This window comes from Chelonoidis abingdonii, chromosome 8, assembly GCF_003597395.2.
Source record: "Chelonoidis abingdonii isolate Lonesome George chromosome 8, CheloAbing_2.0, whole genome shotgun sequence".
NCBI lineage: Eukaryota > Metazoa > Chordata > Testudines > Testudinidae > Chelonoidis > Chelonoidis abingdonii.
This window is the reverse complement of record NC_133776.1, coordinates 52177542-52191826: the sequence shown is the minus strand read 5'-3', so window position 1 is coordinate 52191826 and position 14285 is coordinate 52177542. Positions and strand designations below refer to the sequence as shown.

Below are 14285 nucleotides of genomic sequence, written 5' to 3'. Positions count from 1 at the left end.
CTGATTGACTGTAGACTATATAGTAAAACCTGAGTTTTGCTTAGCTATTCCTTAACCAATCGTTTTACTGAAATTTAACTAACCAATCCTAACATATTGTAATATGGTTATTTAACCAATTATATTCCATCACCTTCATTGGTTTACACTCAACAAAATTAATTATATAGCAGACAGAAACAATTACAGAACCAGAAAGAGACCATGCAAATAAACATATAAAAGTGAGGATTTCACAACTACATCTATACAGACATAAGGGTTTTCCAGCTGTGTCTATTGATACGTGAGTTCTTGCCAGACAGGATGCTATTAAACTAAGTTTCCTTTTACATCTTCTAGACTCTACCCTTCCTCTGGAGGTGATAGGAATATTAGGACAGGATTGTATTCCTAATAGCCCAATAGCATCTTATTTCAATGTGACTAGTTTGGAATGTGAGGATGTGACCATACACTTCCCAGCTTATGGCTGCCTAACTACATCTTAGCTGAAGGCCTTAGCCTGTCACAGTAAGAGAAGGCCATTACACAGACAGTGATTTTGATTCTCTCTTTTATACCTCTATAACTAGCTAAGTGATAAGAATACATCTAAATTCTTAAAGGATAGGCCTTTGCAGACAGGCCTGAATATCTATATCCTAACAGTTTTGACCAAGAATCTTAAATGGCTTGCAACCTTCCTATGTGAGATACCTTTCTCCTTGTGTCTTGTTATGGCACCTGCAGTCAAAGCACTCAAGTTGGAGTCCTCTCAAGAAAAGAGGGAACTATTGGGCAGTGTCAGAGTGTTTTCTGTGATGGGCTGTAAATCTTTACATTCATTCCTCACTTTAGTCAAAAGTCACATGACATTAGGGCACACTTCAAAACTCTTCTCACAAGCTTCTCCTTTTGTCTGGTGTGGGGAAGCTGCCTTGTTGGTCTGTAATTGTAAAGTATGTCCAAGGAATACACAGCTTTTTGGAAACCTTTTACAGTTTGTGAAAATCTGATCACAAGACCCAAAACCTCCACCCTAAGATTTTGAAATCTGTTAACTAGGAGGAAGAGGGTGGAAACACTGTCTTGGGATGAAGGCAGTTACATCAAGTGAAAAACAAATGCATGAACCTCAAATATTTCTCACCATCCATCATGTTTAAGAGATGCATTTCATCCATTTGTAATACCACACTCTGGCAAAGAATTCAGGTAGCCTGTTCAGACTTCTCTGGACCTTTCACACATGAACAAGCCACCTCTCAAAGCCTGAAGCAGGAGCCCCCTTTATAGCAGTCAGCTATTACTAAGCAGTAAGCTATTACTTCATAATTTCAGAGATACAATCTTATCAATACAGTGAAAAGTTAAAAACTAAGTTATCAAAACTAATAAAATACATAGCAACACACTGTCCTTGCTTTATTTGTTCCCTTGCCCACCAAGTCAGATAATTCAGTAACTGACATCCCTCCACGGAAAATTCGTAACAAAACTACAGGAGAACTTCAACATGTTCTGTAACTTAGACTATCAGTACAGTAGACAAAAACAAACTGCCTACACCATGAATTGATTGCAGTTCAAAGAACTATGTAGCTTTCTTATTTTCAAAGAGGTGGTGCATGTGGGTAAGTAGTATATTTTTAATTAGAGGGACACCACACCATCAACTTAAAATCTACCCAATTTTAAGTCAGGAGTTAGAAATAGTTTCAGGCACCCCCTTCAGTTGCCATGGTATCTTTTGTGGTTCTATGATCGTGTTTCCAGTGCTGAAAGACTTAAAAACACAGGAGAAATAGTATGTTGGGTCAGTTTCAGAGTGCTGTCTTCTCTAATCTCTCTCCTTAGTCTTGTTAGGTGTTACTTTTAACACTAGCAGATAAACAAGTTTTCACACAACGGTGTGATTTTAAATTGGTGTTCTACAAACTCTTGTTAGCAGAACAGGAAAAAAGACAAGAGCCAAGACAATTAAGCTTAAAATTGTAAACTGACAGATTCAAAAGCCTTCTATCGCAATAAGTAGAAAACAGAAGTTTTGTTGTAGCATTACTAAGTCTTTAAATATATAAAAAAGCTAAGTCTTCAATGTTCCTTTTATAGTCACAAGTAAATATCACAAAATGAAACCTATTTCACCAGAAAGACTGCTAAATCAATTCAGTGAGTCTTACTAGAGGGGCTACAAACAAGGCAAGTACTATCAGAAAATATAGTCTGTGTGTAGCTACTAACTTTCTTCAGGTATTTGTGATTCACCACAGTAACGTTCAAATTCAATGCACATCTTCCAGAAATTAACAGATAGACGTTAAAGCCACTACCACAATGGAGATCTACTTCCAAGACAGACATCAGCTGACACAGTTCTAGTTTTAAGATTACATGCTGCCTAACCATATTTTAATGACTTCCCTGATTAGCACACTCCAATCTTTGATAAAGCAAGGCTGCAACATGGCCCACTGTGTTTAGAAGACTAAATACCGAGACCCCCTATCGCAAGGCCTTGTCTTCAGGGTGAGAAAGAGGGGCGTTCTTCCTCTGTGTTAGCTGGCAGTAGGGAAAAGCTTAACGAAGACCAGACGCTAGTCAAGTTGCTGTGTTCAAACAAGTAAGCAAGTAGCAGTAAAACCTAGACTCGCAACTCCACCGGCTCCAGGGGAATCTACCAATTGCCTTCTCTCGGCTAGAGGCTAACGCGAGTTGTCAATAACAGCAGTCGCAGGGCAGGAGGGAGGGCATGGACACCGGGGAGGAAGTGTGAGGCCGGGGTGGGGGCAGGGTACCAGGGACAGAAGAGACGGGGCCGGGACACTGAGGGTTGTGTGGGGCAGGCTGTGACGTGGGGGGGCGGTGCGGGGCATTGGGGGGGGCAGACACCCGAGGACTGTGTGGGACAGGCTGTGGCGTGGTGAGGGAGGGGCGAGGCAGGACACCGGGAGGATATGGGGGGCAGACACCCGTGGGCTGTGTGGGTCAGGCTGTGGCGTGGGGAGGGAGGTGCGAGGCAGGATACCGGGGAGGGGCGGGGGGGCATGGGGGCAGACACCCGTGGGCTGTGTGGGGCAGGCTGTGGCGTGGGGGGGGGGTTGGGGGTGCGGGCATATGAGGGGGGGCAGACACCCGTAGGGCTGTAGCGGGTCAGGCTGTGTGCGTGGGAGGGGAGGGACAAGGACAGGGGATACTGAGGCAGGCTGGTGGCGGGGGTGGGAGCGGTCGGGGATTATGGAGGGCCGGCTGTGGCGTGGGTGGGGAGGTGCGGGCATGGGGGGCGACACCCCGTGGCCTGTTACGGGTCAGGCTGTGGGAATTGGTGTCAGCTTAAGTGCTCGACAGCTGATGGAAGCTGCGTAGGGGGGGAGGTGAGGGCGCGGGGCGGGAGGGAGGTATGGGGGGGCGACGTTGGGCTGCTGTATGGGCGGGCTGTGCGTGGGAGGGGGGATGGCGGAATTGGGGTCCGGGATTGCGTGTCACCCGAAGTGGGTCTGCTGATTGGGGCAGAGCTGTTGGCGTGGGTGCGCGGAGGGGGAGGTGGCAGTTGAGTACGCGGGCGGCTGGGTAAGGAAGGGGGGGAGACGGCCGAGGGCTGTGTGCACATGGGCAGGCCGGGCGGGCCCGAGGCTTACTCCTCGGGACGCAGCGATCGGGGGAGGCGCTGTCGGGCCATTGCCCCGCGGGTCGGCAGTTAGACTACAGGGGGCCGGGCGCTAGGAGAGAGAGAGCCGCTGCCGACCATAGTCGCGGGCGCTCGCAGCCACCTCGTCCGCCCCAGCGGGGACCTTCCGCAAGCCCGCCGCGGACCGGCTTTTGCTAGCGGGGAGCGCGCGCAGGCGGCTCCTCGACCCGACACAGCCCCTCTGCGGGGAACGATTCCGCACGTGACCCGACGCGGTTCGAGGAGCGCCCCCCGCGGCCCGCCTCCCACGCGCCCCCGGACTCTTCGCGCGGTCTGGGTTCCTTCGTGCCCAACCTTCTCTGGCCACGAGTTTTGATGCAGCGCACTTGCCTTCGCCTAGGTCTCCGCACTGTGTAGATCTTTCCGCTCCCCTATACGCTCCGCGCAGACACACGAATTCGCCTGCATCAGCCGCGTGAGGCACCTCCGACTTTCGGGCTCGATACCTTGCTGCGCCACATGCGCCCGGCCACCTCCCGCCTCTTCGGGCTCGATACCTTCTGAGCCCCACGTCAAATAATCCCCCACAAGCCCCAGCACCCGCTGCCTGCCAGCCCCTGAGCACCCCGTCGCCCACAGTGCCCAAGCCCAAGTCCTCCCCGGCCGGATCGCTTCCCGCCCCCTCTCTTGAACTTGCGCGGGCTGAGCTGAGGGCTGGTTGCAGTGTGCTGTGATTGCGCTGGTGTGAGCAGCCAGAATGGGCTCTCCCCTGACATCTGAGGGTGAGCTGTGGAAAAGGACTTCAGCACTGATCTCGTCTGCAGGGCATACCCACCCTGCCTAGCGTGATGGACTGCCTGCCCAAATGGTCGAATTGGCTGCTGTGGGATCCCCAGTATTTGTGTTACTGGGGCAGGCGTAATAAAGGGTTGTTAGTGTGGTTATAAGAACAGGAGTATTCGTGGCACCTTAGAGACTAACAAATTTATTTGAGCATAAGCTTTCGTGGGCTAAAACCCACTTCATCGGATGCATGCAGTGGAAAATACAGTAAGGGTATGGCTACACTTGAAACTTCAAAAAGCTGCCACGGCAGCGCTTTGAAGTGCGAGTGTGGTCGTAGCGCCAGCGCTGGGAAAGAGCTCTCCCAGCGCTGCAGGTACTCCACATCCTGATGGGGTTTAGCTAGCAGCGCTGAGAGCCGTGCTTCCAGCGCTGCGGCACTGTTTACACTGGCGCTTTACAGCGCTGTATCTTGCAGCGCTCAGAGGGATGTTTTTTTCACACCCCCGGGGCAAGAAAGCACCAGTGTAGCCAAGGCAGAAGAAAATAGATATCTCTATATATATACACACATACACGCACAACATGAAACAATGGGTGTTACCATACACACTATGGCTGCGGCGCGGGGAGGTACTATGGTTGACCTCACCCCAGCCCTGGGCTCCCCCCCACACCCTCCTACTGCCCCAGCCCTGGGCTCTCCCCCCTGACCCCCACATGAAAGCTTCTCCCACCGACATAGCTACCGCCTCTTGCGGAGGTGATTTTTTTATGCGCACAGGAAAATTCACTCCCGTCAGCAGTCTTCACCAGACACACTACTGCACAATGGAGCCAGGAAGAAAGCACCAGAGTTGTGATCTCTAATATTCTAATCTGTCTAGTAAGCATTTGCGGACCTGCTGGCACAGTGTGTGTCAAGTCCCACTCTGGTGTTTGGCCTCAGAAACAATGGCAATTCCTCCTGAAGTTCAAGTGGTGGGGATGTGTGCTGGGGACTGGAGAGGCCATGCTACAAACCCTGCCGCTGTGGGAGTGGGGACTGAGTGGTTCTACTTGATCTATATTTAAGTTTTCTTTTTTTAATAGTTCATTTCACATGATAGTTAAAACTGTTATAATCTGTTGATTGTGGGGCGATGTGCCATAAAATCCTGCTGTTCCAAACTGCGAACATCTGCCACGCGCTGACAGGTTTGGGAATTGAGACGTAAAGTGATGCAACCAGCTCTCTCCTCTTGAACAATTCCTGATGTGTATGTTTATATAAAACACATGACCCAGAGTGCAGGCTCGATAGCCTGGATCTTACTGTAATATGTTGCTATCATCATAATGACATATACAGAGGTCCTCATTGGTATTGGGATTACCTCCCCTCCACCCCCAAAATCACTTATGTCAACACATGTCCCCTTCAAAAATCACAGCTGGAAAATTAAAGAGAAACGAGACATATAAAACGTGTCTTGTTTATTTACCTTAAGTAAATGACAGGTTAAAAGGAGCTAAGAAGGAATCTTCATAACCAGAATACATGGTAAAAACATCCACAAATTTGAAAAGTGTTGTTCTGAAAGGTACCAAAGTGGAAATACTGGCCCTGATCTATGGGGCTGAATTAATGTTACAGTCTCCCACTTTCAGAAATATTTTATAGATCTCGATCTCATGTTCTCTCGCCTTCCTTTTCTTGAATTTCATCTAGTTTTACACATCATTTTCTCTAGCACTCCTTTCCCGTGTGTTTATTTCTTTGCGTCTCCCCAACTCTTCTCTATTCCCTATCACAGATCATTCCACTCCAGGTTCCCAGTTCTCTCCCTTGAGTTTGTCCCTTCCGCTTTTGCTGCCTGCCCCAGAGCATTTCCCCTCTGAGGACGATTTTGCCTTCACTCTTCATTTGAGTTTCCCACCACTTTCTCCAGGCTTCTGTCTTTACACTGGTTTTACTTTATTTTTTCTCTTTTGTACTTTCATTTCTTTCCCCCGTTTTGGTTAAACCTGCCCTGTACTTGACTCTCCACACCCTCTAACCACTTCCCACTATAGCGTCCCTTCTCTCATGACTTGTAGGTCACGCTCTCCAGTTTCTGGATCTCCCTCTCCCAGGCTCCCTGCTCCTGGGGACGCTCCAGCTTCTCCGCAAATCCTAATTAATTCTGTGTCCCTGCCACCCCCACATCTGCCTGTCCCCAGCCTGGCTATTAATTCTACTCCTCAACCCTCACATCACTTCTGCCCCCAGCCCCTCCCTTAGTTCTGCCCCTGCAGCCCCACATCAGCGCCCCAGGGCCCCTCTGCTCCTCCTCCAGCCCCCAAGGGTTCTTCCCCCCTCCCCTGCCCATCCCTGGTGCTGCAGGGAGGGGGAGGAGCTTTCAGGAGCTATAGAGATGAGCTATCAGGGGTCGGGTAGAAGCGGACCTCCAGGTCATAGAGGTCAGAGCTCAGCCCCGGGGGACGCTGGAACCATTTCTCTCACTTTCCAACAACCCTGTTCTGGCTGGGACAGTCCTGGATCCCAGGGAGCTGCCTCTGTCCTGGGCACCTGAGACTGAGCAGAGATGTCACTGCAGTTCTTCACTGTTTAAAAGGAATCACTTCACTGGTTTCTCATTTGTTTGCAGAAGCTTCAGTTCCTCCTGCTTGGCAGGGACAGCAACCACTAGGCAAACTAGGCAGTGGCCTAGGGCACCAAGTGGTTGAGAGCACCCAGGGCTGTCCTCAGGCATAGGCAGCTGGGTAGGACACCTGAACATTTGGAGCACCACTGGGTCTTAGTGTCCACCCACCTGCTTTTCCTATCCCTGTTCTGACCCTTCCTACAGGCTCCAAGCCTTCCTGGGAAGGGGATCTAGTAGCTAAAAGAGACAAAGCCTCCAGTCTGCCAGACCTATTAGCACAACACCGAAACTGTTAAAGAGCCATTCAAAGATGAAGACATTTAACAGGCATTTGCCAACTTCCAGGTATCTACTGTCAGTTTCTGAATGTACTGACAAAAACAGGTATGCATGACTGTAATATGGTTTTTCTTCATTTCGTATAAATCTTTCGCCTTTTACTCAGAACATGTCAGTCTACAGGATCTTAGCTTAAAATGTGCTTTAAAAATATTTCCTTAGTGAGTTGGTGAAGATTAAAAAATCACATCTCTAAAAAATCCTTGCATAGATTTTTAGATGCACAATCATCTTTAGCCTTAAATGCTTGGATCTTCAGACATATGTTTTTTTAAATAAATTCTTCAAAAGACCACCCTTATCTAAAATACAATTTTTAATTACTATAGTAAAAAAAGTTATTTCCTAAGTCTTCCTGTCCTTTCTGTCCATCCATTTCTCCCTTCACCGCTCCCCCCTCCCCCGGCACGAGTAGGGTGACCAGACAGCAAGTGTGAAAAATCAAGATGGGGATGGAGGGTTGTCATAAGTAGATAGGTAAGGGTTAAATTTTCTTTACCTGTAAAGGGGGAACCAAACACCTGACCAGAGGACCAATCAGAAAACTGGATTTTTTAAAAGTCAGGGGCGGGAATTGGGGACTCTGGGTCTTTTGTTTCTCCCGGCTAGGGAGTGAAACAGCTTTCCTTCTAACTCCAATCTTTCTTTATAACTTTCGTCTACCAAAGTGTGAGTACAAAGGCCACAAGGCAATAGGCTGTTATATGCTTTGTGTTGTATTTACATGTGTGTTGATTTTGCTGGACTGATTTAAATTGGCTATCTTTTAAATCAGACTGTTTATTCCTATTTTCTTATAAGCCATATCCCTGTATTGATTCTCTTAATGCAGTGTTTAGTTTATATGTATGTTCTTTCTTTTTTATATAAAGTTTTCTTTTTTAAGACTTGCTTGAGGTCTTTTCTCTAGTTACAGCTACGGGAAGAAGGGAGGGGGGAATCTCTTTGTGTTAGCTGACTAGGTCTGAATGCATAGCCCAGGGGGAGGTAAATTATCCTCGCTGGTTTGTATTCAAGAAGCATAATAGGGCATCACTCTGGCTAACCCAGGGAAAGGGAGGGAAGCTGGGGGATGAGATAGGGAGACCCAGGGGCTCTGGGTCTTGGGGGGTTTTTCCAGGGAAAGTCTGGGGGGACCAGAGCGAGGCAGGCGCTGTATTCCTGTCTGGTGGCAGCGAAATAAGATCCAAGCTGGTAGAAAGCTTGGGGGAGTCCATAGTAAACACCCAGATTTTGGACGCTAAGGTCCAGATTTGAGACAGATATTTACCACAGGGGTAATAGGAGCCTAAAGAAGAAAAAGACCCAAAAATCGGGACTGTCCCTATAAAATTGGGACATCTGGTCACCCTACCCAAGAGAGCCCTTAAAGGGACAACAGCCCTTTGCATCCAGGTAGCTGCACAAAGAGTTTCCCTTTCTTTACTTCTGACTATCTGATGAACTAGTTTTAAGCAAGATCAGTACCTTAGTAAGATATAAAATCATTTGTTATGCCTAAAATCTTTGGAAACATATTTTTTGAAGTTGGTGGAATTTCATAAACATGTGTATTGTTATGGAGATCACACACAGTAAATTAGTGTTCCCTTTTTCTAAAAGCAATGAACATTGTTATGAACACACTAAACCTCTGTGACTGATTAATTTAAAATAATGTGAGTTAAATATGTAGTAATATGGAATGATTACTTTCTGAAGGCTTAAGAGTACATTTAAAATATAAAATAAGCTTAGAAATACTGATTAAGAAAATGTAAAACAGAGAAGAGCTGCATCATGTATTCCACAATATTTAATGTTGTATTCAGCAAGCCAGCTGACTCACCCTTACTGCAAAATTTTTGCAAATAAATGTCTGACAAATTTCAGGGCATATCAAAAAATCTGTGACTGACATTTTTTATTCTCAAGTTTAATGCTTTTAATTAGGTACCTTCTGCATGTCTATTCTGCGTGAGGGAGAGGGTGCAGGAGTCTCTGTGGGGAACTGTGACTCTCTGCCACCATGAGGCAGGCCAGGCGTCTTGTTATTCTTTCTGCCTTGTCCCTCTGCTTGCCCCCGCCTCTCCCCCACCCCAACTGCAAACTCAGGCTGCCAAGGGGCATAGGGGCACCAGTTTAATAATACTGCATAGGACCCCATAAATCCTAAGGACAGCCCTGGGGGTGCCAGAAAGCGGTGCCCTGGCTCGGCAGGGAAGATCCGCCTTCCAGAGGCTCGGGAGAGCCAGAGCGTCGGCTTGCGGGGGCAGCGAGCCCCAGCCATGGAGGAGCCGGCGCAGCGCAGGGGGGCAGGAGCCTGCAAAAGTGGTGACACCACTAGTGGGGAGCAGCCACACCCCCCTCCCCTCCTGCCCAGGCTGTGGCCTGGTGCCCCCTCCAGGGGCTCCTGCAGGCTACAGCAGATGCATGCGGGTGCCGGCCCCCATGCACCCCCCAGCTCTCCACTTGCCGGACTTGGGCTCTGAAGCTCCTGGGCATGTGAGCCACCACTGGGGTGCAGGGCCATGAGCCTGCTCCAGGAGGGGCAGCGGTAGTGGCAGCTCACACTCCCAGGAGCAGCAGAGCCCGAGTGTGGCAAGAGGGGAATTGGGGGGATGCACGGGGGCCTCTGCCCACATGCATCTGCTGCAGGAGCCCCCAGGAGGGGGGGCACTGGGCCGTAGACTGGGCAGGAGGGGCGAGGGCATGGCTGCTTCCCACTAGCAGTGCCGCCGCTGCCTTTGCAGGGCTGCTGCCCCCCTGCGCTGCGCTGGCTCCTCCATGGCTGGGTCTCAACACCCCCGCAAGCAAGTCAACAGTGTGTCAACAGTGTGATGCTGTTGCAAAAAAAGCAAACGTGATTCTGGGATGCATTAATAGGTGTGTTGTGAGCAAGACAGGAGAAGTCATTCCTCCATTCTACTCTGCGCTGGTCAGGCCTCAGCTGGAGTGTTGTGTCCAGTTCTGGGCACTGCACTTCAAGAAAGATGTGGAGAAATTGGAGAGGGTCCAGAGAAGAGCAACAAGAATGATTAAAGGTCTTGAGAATGTGACCTATGAAGGAAGGCTGAAAGAATTGGGTTTGTTTAGTTTGGAAAAGAGAAGACTGAGAGGGGACATGATAGCAGTTTTCAGGTATCTAAAAGGGTGCCATAAGGAGGTGGGAGAAAACTTGCTCATCTTAGCCTCTAAGGATAGAACAAGAAGCAATGGGCTTAAACTGCAGCAAGGGAGGTTTAGGTTGGACATTAGGAAAAAGTTCCTAATTGTCAGGAACATTGGAATAAATTGCCTAGGGAGGTTGTGGAATCTCCATCTCTGGAGATATTTAAGAGTAGGTTAGATAAATGTCTATCAGGGATGGTCTAGACAGTATTTGGTCTTGCCATGAAGGCAGGGGACGACGCAATGACCTCTCAAGATCCCTTCCAGTCCTAGAGTCTATGAATCTATAAGTGGGACTCTCTGGCTCTCCAGTGCCTCCAGAAGGCGGCTCCTCCCCGCTGAGCTGCAGCAGGGGTCCAAGTCTGGCAAAGCCAGTGAGTGGACTCAGGGCGGGGGCCGCTGGGGTGGGGTGGGAAGAGCTCATGGGGGGGCTGTGCGGCCTCCAGGGGAGTTCAGGGGGCAGGGAGGGGGGAACCTGGTCTGGGGAGCAGCCCCTGGGCATGGCAGGCCCCTGGGCAGGCTGGCCCCTGGTGTTTATAAAGGCTTGTTGGGATTTGCCCCTCAATGAAACGATGTTACAGGAGGGGCGGGGGGCAAGGTGGAAGTTTTGCCTAGGGCACAAAATATCCTTGCACCGGCCCTGCTCCTTGGGCTGATCTATCCCCAGCAGCAGAAACACAGCAATGAAGGCATCAGAAGCTTTCGGTAAGGAGGAATCAGAAGAGGCAGGTATCAGCTTTAAACCCCAGGGGGAAGCTCCCTCCCCTAATGCAGCCTCAACTTCCAGGCCAGGAAACAGAGACTTATTGGTACCATTTGAAGACAGGATACTGGACTATATGGACCACCGAGCCGACCCACTATGGCCATTCTGATGTTCTTATATATAACTGAGCTGTATCTGCCCCCCACTGTAACCCACTAGACCCCACTCCCCTCCTAGAGCTGGGGTAGAACCCAGGAGTCCTGGCAGGGTCTCTCTCTCTGCAGAGTTAGTAACCAAGTAAGAATAGACATTAACATTTTAACCAGTGTCCCTAAAGTGATTTTGCACAAGATGTCAGACCACGTATTAGAGCTCAGTGGGTCTAATATTTATTTAATTTTCTTTCTTTTATAAAGGAATTAGATGCAGGGCTCCTGTCAGCTAACTGCTAAGTTATCTGCCAAAACACTAGAGTTTTCAGGTGCCTAAGGAGCCCCTGGAATCATGGTTAAATTACCCTCCCCGCCACTACCAACATTTGAAATGGTGCCCCTGACTGCACAGTACCCTACCATGCTCCCCCATAAGAGCTGCATTAACAGGCAACTCTGCAAGTGACCCCCATGCCTCTCTAGTTCCTTGGCCACATGTATCCTGTCCCTATTCTGGCGGCTAATCCAGAAAAAGAGGAAAAGAGCTCCCCACTGCTCCCACCTGAGGGATGTGTTGGGTTGAGATCAGCTGGTGGAAGCAGGCAATGGTGACAGAATCTGAGACTTGAAGCTCCTAGAGTGAGTGACCTTTTACCTTTATAGACCTGCCCTTCAGTCATACCCAGCTATTTTAAAGTTTAATGTGATTGTAAATAGACCCATCTGAAACCCTTCATCACACAAGACAAAGCCCGTAGGATTCATCATTCACTATTTATTTCTCTTCCCCTGGCTCCCTACAGCCACCAGCCACCTTCGAGCTTTCCCTCTTCTCTCCCACGCTCTGCTCACTTGATTGCAGGAGCTCAGCGGATGGTCCAGCTTTGCTCTTTCACTTCCATTCTTCACTTCTTTGGATGGCTGGATTTGCAGCTGAGCAGCCTGATGGAAATACCTGAGTCCTCTGTCTCGGCAGGCAGGCCAAGCAGCCAGGAGGAGGATAGCCTGAACTGTCAGGAGTAGAGGCTTGGCCCATAGGGTAGGGTTACCATATTTGAACTTTCAAAAAAGAGGACACTCCATGGAGGGGAATGGTAGCCCTGCTCCCTATGCACACCCTCCCACTTCCCGCCCTCTGACTGCCCCCCACAGAACCTCCAACCCATCCAACCCCCCGCTGCTCCTTGTCCCCTGATTGCCTCCTCCAGGACCCCTGCTTCTTTCTGCCCCCTGGGACCCCACCCCCATCTAAGCTTCCCTTCTCTTTGTCCCTCTCTTTAGACCCCACCACCCTAACTGCTCCCCTAGAACTCCACCCCCTACCTGTCCCCTGACTGCTTTGACCTCTACCATACCCCCACCCCTGACAGACCCCCGGGTCTCCCACACCTATCCAACCGCTCCCAGTCCCCTGACTGCCCCCCCAGAACCCGCGACCCATCTAACCCCACCTGCTCCTTGCCCCTGACAGCCCTCCTGAACCTCAGCCCCATCCAACCCCCTGCTCTTTGTCCCCTGATCACCCCCTCCCAGGACCCCTGCTCCTAACTGCCCCCCAGGACCAGACCTTCTATCTAAGCCTCCCTTCTCCTTGCTCCTGAATGACCCCTTCTTAGACCCCCCACCCTAACTGCCACCCTAGAACTCCAACCCCTACCTGTCCCCTGACTGCCGCAAACCCTATCCACACCCCTGCCCCTAACAGAGGCCCAGGTCTCCCACACCTATCCAAATGCTCCCTGTCCCCTGACTGCCCCCCCAGAACTCCTAATCCATCTAACCCCACCTGCTCCCTGTCCCTTGACTGCCCTGCCCCCTCTCCACACCCCTGCCCCCTGACAGGCTACCCCAGAACCCCTGACCCATCCAAGCCCCCCTGCTCCCTGTCCCATGACTGTCCCTTGGGACCCCTTGTCCCTTCTTCAACCCCCCGGCCCCCTTACCATGCTGCTCAGAGCAGTGTGTTTGGTGTGTGGAGCCAGACACAGTGCTGCACTCCCCCACGGAGCGCGCAGCCCCTTCCCCCCAGAGCGCTATCGGCGCAGTGCGCTGAGGCTGCGGGGTGGAGGGGAGTGTCTCTGGCTGCTGGAGGCCCGGATACGAGCAGCTCAATCTGGCCCAGCCACTGTGTCAGCTGCACCGTGCTCTGCACTGGGAGGGAAATCCTGGACCTTTTTAGATTTTTACAGATTCCTCCCAGACGGCTATTTAAAAACCAAAAAGCCGGACATGTCCAGGAAAATTTGGATGTTGGTAACCCTACCATAGGGACTCCAGGATCTGCAGCTGCTGCCACCCATATGGGGCTAAGTTAACAAAGGCTCAACTGGCTGCAATTGGAGTTTTGCTGGTTCTGGTGAATCTGACATTCATCATTCAGAGGCTGACAGGCTTGTTGAAGGGGAGGTGAAACCCCATTACTGATTAGAAGGAGGTCAGAGTCAGGGCTCCAGGAGCTGAAGGTTCGTTTGTCCTGCTGCGGAAAGTGGAGCTGGAGAGCGGAGATATTATGTGAATGAGACTGCATGATGGAGTTGGAGACTGAGGGATGGGAGCCTCCTTCCAGAAATGCACCCAGGAGAACAGGTTTGAGGACATCTCTGGGGAGCCTCTTGATAGGAAAAAAACAAGAGTGGCACATTGATGGAGATGTCTCTGTCCCAGGGATGGGGGAAACTCCCAACCAGGTTATGCAGCAGGGATCCCATTTCTCCCCCATGAGACCCATATGCCCAAAGAAGTAAATGGCTCTTACCTCCATGAGGGAGGGGGGTCTTCCTTCTCAGCCTCTTTGAGAACTAGCACTGCTTGGTTTCATAGGACAAGGTGACCTGTCCCCACTGCTCCCTGAGGTGGCTCAGCTTCTGACTGCACCCATTTGGGAGGCTGTCACACATCCCAGGGCCTAAAAGACAAGT

At 50.3% G+C, this 14285-nt stretch overlaps 1 protein-coding gene across 1 annotated transcript in view; it reads right to left on the bottom strand.

Moving 5' to 3' along the window:
• The window catches only part of UBE2G2 (ubiquitin conjugating enzyme E2 G2), a 127799-nt gene extending 114425 nt beyond the window's left edge, over positions 1–13374 (bottom strand). The window contains exon 1 of the mRNA XM_032772468.2: positions 13371–13374. The gene's annotated coding sequence lies outside the window, so the exon portion shown is untranslated. The remainder of the gene's footprint in view (positions 1–13370) is intronic.
• Positions 13375–14285: the final 911 nt, after the last annotated feature.